Source organism: Alosa pseudoharengus, unplaced genomic scaffold, assembly GCF_046254945.1.
Source record: "Alosa pseudoharengus isolate Yale_2024_CS ecotype anadromous, Long Island Sound unplaced genomic scaffold, YU_APseudo_1.1 YU_APseudo_1.1_scf_21, whole genome shotgun sequence".
NCBI classification, from domain to species: Eukaryota; Metazoa; Chordata; class Actinopteri; order Clupeiformes; family Clupeidae; genus Alosa; species Alosa pseudoharengus.
The window spans coordinates 32871191-32877334 of NW_027468674.1; the positions used below are offsets into that span (position 1 = coordinate 32871191).

Here is a 6144-nt window from a genome sequence, read left to right on the forward strand (position 1 = left end):
TGAAATTACACCACGGCAACTTACTTGCAGATCAGCAAGGTGAGAAGCAAAATTGGATTAACTTGATGTTTTTTTTTTTTCTCATGCGGTTCATGCCTATGGACTTACAATTTGGTAATTATAGGCTACAAATACCTCTTTTAATTACTGTTTGAGCTTCATTTGAATGGGACATTTCATTACTCTCTTATTGGAAGCAAGCAACAGGAGATGGCTGATCGAAAGGAGAGAGCAGTCTCATTTTTCTTTTTTGAATAATCTACACTAACAGCATATCAGCATAATGACAAAGCACAAATTTCAGAGTGGCTGAGAGACATGGTCCCTTAAGACTAAGGTAAGAAGAGTGATCATTCTGCAGAACAAGAGGACTAATGGAGGAGCCATCACAAATATCAGGACAGATGTGGATTATATTTTGATAACCTGAGACAGTGGTGGAGAAGAGGTTTTGACTGATGGGAGTTTGTAGATCTGGATCTCTAGTACATTTCACTTCATCCACTGACTTTGAAAAGAAGAAAATATACAGAATACACGACGAACACTTATTTTTCTAGATTCATCTGTTAAAGCATCTACGAAACGACATGCTTTTCTATAAACATATATAAACTATATCTCACTTATCAGATTTATTGGACTGTGAGGCTGCTGTCAAATTGATTACATATTTGGTAACAGCAAATGATTTTGATACGATTCTTAATTTCACATTCACTCAACTCTCATAATCTGTTTATCTGAAGCCATTAGGCAAAGAGATGTTGACTTTAAATGTACACATTACTTAAACTAAAGGGTTTGCCCATGTTAAATATTTAAACCCACAGTAAACAACCTCTCATGCACACGCTATGCTAGTCAGTCATCACACTGTCCGTTCACACACACACACAAAAAATGTGCACTGAAAAAAGAAAACTTCTCCCACCATCAGGGCAGAGTGTGCGATGGACAACCATCCACCATTACACTCCAGAGGAAGTGACTGGTCATGACTGTCCTTGCAGGGATGCTATAATTTCCTGCTATTCAAAACCACACACAGTGTGTTCACAAACAGCTGTCCAGACACCCACACCGACACACACCCCGACACACACACACACCCCGACACACACACACACACCCCGACACACACACACCCCGACACACACACACACACACACACACACACACACACACACACACACCAGGTGAATCAGGAATGACTGTGTCCCGTTAGTAAAAAAAAAAAGCTCATGTTGGTGCCGTGTGCAAGCTGCTGCCTTGCATGCTTTTTACAGACCAGTTGAAATCCACTGATTTTTTTAGCTTTTCCAGCAAATACATAACAAGTAGCAATTTATAAAATGTGAAATTTAAAATTATTAATAATATGATTAATATTATAATTGTTGTTTAAAAAGCCTAGCAGCCCATGTTGATTTGTAAGAGCAATGGCTAGAAAACTACAGAAAGAAATTAGCTTGTTTGATGTGAGGTGATTTCTATGTTGTACAGCGCAACAGGGCTAATGACATTTCAGAGTGAGAGAGGAGTAGTTTGATAGGGATCAACTGAACTCAACAGCTAGCAGAGAATACTGTTCTAGTACACAAAGCCAAAAAGCACTGCCCCATACAGGAAACCATGCCAAAGTGTTGTTAAAAAAGGGCATACTGATCCAGTCTCTCCAGATGAACACCACAACACAGACATGGAGATACAACACAGCTGGGTCCAGTTGGAGTTCCAGATGACCTGCAGGCCACCCGCCCGCCCTCTGCTTTCTGTTGGCTCCATCTTATTCTTCATCACCTCCTATCTTGTATATCAAGGGTTTCAATTCTGGAATAGTTTTACTGTAGCGTAAAAAAAGACAGATATAGATGTTTCTCTGTACCTTAAAGAAGTGCAATTGATTTATTATGTGCAATATTGTGTATTTTATACTGTTTTTAAAAAACAACAAACAAAAAGGCATTTAATATACAAAATAAAAGATGAAAATAGTGACCGATTCCTCCAGAAGGCTATTTTGTAATGTTCCAGGTTCTAATCAAGTGAACAAAGAAATTCTTAAGGTGCCTTCAGAAGTAGCATGGTGTGTGTGTGTGTGTGTGTGTGTGTGTGTGTGTGTGTGTGTGTGTGTGTGTGTGTGTGTGTGTGTGTGTGTGTGTGTGTGTGTGTGTGTTTCTTAAATATAAAAATTGCTGCATAATTGTGGAGAGCAACAATACAGGGTTTAGAGAACACTATTATTCCTCCCCAAGCTAATTGAATGCCCCAATACTTTGAGGTTGAAAAGACTCAATAAGTGTGCGTGGCGAGGCTTTGTACATGCATTTCTTTCCTTTGTTCCTGCTCCCTCCAGGTTTAATCTTATAAGTGTCCCTCGTATCAACAGGCCAGACGCTTCCCATGGGGAACACAGATCAAGTCTTGGCAAGGGCAAATCAAAAGATGTTTTAAGGTCTTGTGATGTTACAAGGAAAGGCTTTTGTGAAAGCTTTGGGGTACCTGCATTTGAGCCCTGCTTTGTAGAGGGATCTACGGGGCAGGGACATGAGGGTTTAAGAGAAGGCGTACTGGACTAGGAGATTGGAGTGCAAACAGAAGGAGGGAGAAGCCTTTCTGGGAGGAGTAAGGCTGAATCACAAAATCCACGCTTGCTTACGTGCTAGAGGACTCCTGCAGAAAATGTCCTTTAAGAGATGTTCTATGCTCTACAGTACACCTTGAGCCTCTCTCATGGTATAGTGCAGAGCAATCTCTCCCTCTCTCTCTCTCTCTCTCTCTCTCTCTCTCTCTCTCTCTCTCTCTCTCACACACACACACACACTTTAAATGGTAATGTGATGTGCACATTTCTATGTGTTTCTATGTGTATGTATCTGTTTGAGAAACACACTTCAGCCAGTGTTTCACTGTTGTTAGACCTGTCATGTGTTGTATTACCCAGCTAAGAAACGTCACAGTCTGATCAGTAGTCAGGGCTGATCAGTGGCGAAATCTTAACTGCTCAGACACCCTCTGCAATGACGGCTGAAATATGCTCAATCAATCATGACGCGAGCTGTCGTCCTCGCATCAAAAGTCCAGTCCAGGCCTGGCTGCCTCTGGGTGCTACTTGAATATGGGAATGTTGGCCAAACATTACTGCAACCACCCTGCAGCACCTGAGGCTGCAGACGGCTGTGCTGCAGGGGAGAGACCACTGCCCATCAGGCCTCGATGCCAATCAATATACTGTAGTGAGCTTGCCCCCTGCATCTCTCACACTCACACTCACAGAGATACAGACACACACACACACACACACACACACACACACACACACACACACACACACACACACACACACACACACACACACACACACACACACACACACACACACACACACACACACACACAGATATATATGCAGTACACTGAGTAGAAAAATCATTACTGACAACACAGAGAGGTTCTGGGAGAGTAGAGGTAGGAGGTTCTTAAGGGGCGAAGCGCATTGCAGAGAACCATGCAGAAACAAAGAAAGATCTCAGACATGACACAAACCATCCTATTATCTAGCTTGGCTGCTTGGTGCTGTCAGCACGAGCATGAAGTAGCTTTATGCTGTTCACACAGCATCATGTCTCTACCCACTGCAGTGGACAAACAAGATGGAGAAGTCAGGTGTAAACCTGCAATATCTACACACAGAGACATGTTCATCTGTAAATGATCAGAGAGGGAATGTGAGAAGGACTGCAGGAAGACCAAGGCGTGTACAGTGAGGACCCGGCACTCGTGACAGGAGAGGAAAGAGGCAGAAATAAAAACAGCTGCAAAGCTGCGACGAACTCCAGCCATCGCTCTCATCTGAATTCAGCTGACGGCACCAGAGAGGGGGAGAGAGAGAGAGAGAGAGAGAGAGGGAGAGAGAGGGAGAGAGAGAGAGAGGGAGAGAGAGAGAGAGGGAGAGAGAGGGGGAAAAAAGTTAATGCATAAATCTGAATGTACGGCTGATGCACGCAGGAACAAGGTCAGGAGATCTGAAGGGCTTCCTTTAGTATAGTCCTGCAGTACAGCACACAAAACATGCATGCTGCAACACAGAGAGAGAGAGAGAGAGAGAGAGAGATGGAAGGGAGGATGGGAGGGAGGGAGAGAGGGAGTGAGAGAGAGACTGACATATAATGAATGACAAGGGATGCACACTTTGACTCAAAATCAAAGGTGCATTGAGACACACAGTACCCACATACGGATACCCAAGTACATATTTTTGACACACATCCACACATAAATATAGGGTCACAAACAAGTAGACAATAATATTATGCGCTCCCAAAAGCTAAATGAGTAAAGATGAAGCATGAGTGAGCAGGGCCACACAATGAGCGCAGGAGAGCACATGAATGGGCCATCCTTGCCACTCAATACTCGCTTGAGCTTCTACCCTTTAAAAATTCAAGCCGATTTTATTGATCATGAAATAGTCATGGAGGGCTTTTAATGCAAAGCTTAAAAGCGGCATTGAGAGTCCACAGATCCAACCATCCCAAAGCGCACACTCTCCCTGCACAGGGAGAGACAGGGGACACAACACAGCCAGGGAGACTGCTTGTGCCCTTACAGCACTACACACTGCTGCAGAGTACATACCTCACATGCACACACACAAACATGTCCCTAAGCCCAGTGCAAACAAGTGCACACACCTTTACACACACGCACACACAGCATGGAGTGATTATGTCGACCACAGCACACACGCTCTGCATGGATGATGCTAAGCTGCCGGTAGGCTGTAAACATTGACGGCTCATGCAATTGAGCAGTAAGACATGGTGCTTTCACTGAACAAGAAGAAAGGAAAGAAGTGTGAAAGAAAGAGGATAAGATAGATGGAGAGAGAGAGAGAGAGAGAGAGAGAGGAGGGAACTATTTAAGCATCTCTGCTCAGCTTTCCGTGAAGGGGGCTGACCCCATGTGAGTGAACGCATGCAGCGTGTATCTGCTCAGCACAGCCATTGTGATCACTTAATTAGCTAGGCACCGCTCTGACAGCCTACGGCTCATAGCAGAATCACAAACAGCTACACATCCTAACACACACACACACACACACACACACGTAATCACAAAATCATGCATGCGCTCACACACACACACACACACACACACACACACACACACACACACACACACACACACACACACACACAACCTACTGCCAACTATGACAAGCTGGTCACTGACCCAGGCATTCATAAATGTGTCAATGTGGAGGTCATCAGCATATGCAAAGGAGGCGGGAAGTTAGCGGACCTTGCAAAAGTATGACGGAGCTGACAACAGAGCTCTGGACACGGCGTACAGTGACTAGCCAGCCCTCGTGCCGATAGCGGGGCCAAAGAGCCATTGTTCTGAAGCGGCTGCACTCTCACACTGAGAGGACGCTCCCAAAGCCTGGGTGCTTTCAGCTGGCTTGGCAGAGAGCGCGGAGGGGGGGGGGGGGCATGGAGGCACATTAAAACCATAAACAAGGGAGCAGCCGAGCCGCCTGTCACACAAGAGGTACAACAACCTGAACAGACATAATGCTTTCATCTCATATGACACTCTCCAACATGAGGCCTAACTACATTAAGCAGGAAATAGAATTAGAGGTACCTTTGGGCAGATGGACTCTACATTACATTACATTACATTACATTTGGCTGACGCTTTTTTAGCCAAAGCGACTAACGACATGGTAAACAGTTTAAGTTTTAGAGCAATTCTCAAAAATGTTAGGACAATTTAAAAAACATTAGAGTACAGTAAGAATAAGTGCATCAGTGAGTGCTGTTTTTAACAGTTACTTGTCAGTTTAAGACGGCTGGTGAGTGCTAGGATCAAGTGCACTCTAGTGCACTTAAGCAAACAAGCGACAGAGCTTGTTTATCCTGGAATAAAAAACTGCAAGGACGGAGATGACAGAGATGCATGTAGCCTCTGCACAGTATCAGAATGCATTTCTACTGCAGGCCCACTCATAACATCGGGGAGGTTGGAGGCAAAAGGGAGACAAGGCATGACCTGAAAGATCAATTACTCTCTTTTAGCTCCAATTCACTGCTTCCCATTTTAAAGAGCTTTTCGCTTGGCGATTTTTTTTTTTTT

At 44.2% G+C, this 6144-nt stretch overlaps 1 protein-coding gene across 2 annotated transcripts in view; it reads right to left on the bottom strand.

Annotated features, from left to right (window-relative positions):
• dock1 (dedicator of cytokinesis 1) overlaps positions 1–6144 on the bottom strand; it is a 220843-nt gene that overhangs the window by 129145 nt on the left and 85554 nt on the right. The window lies entirely within an intron of this gene.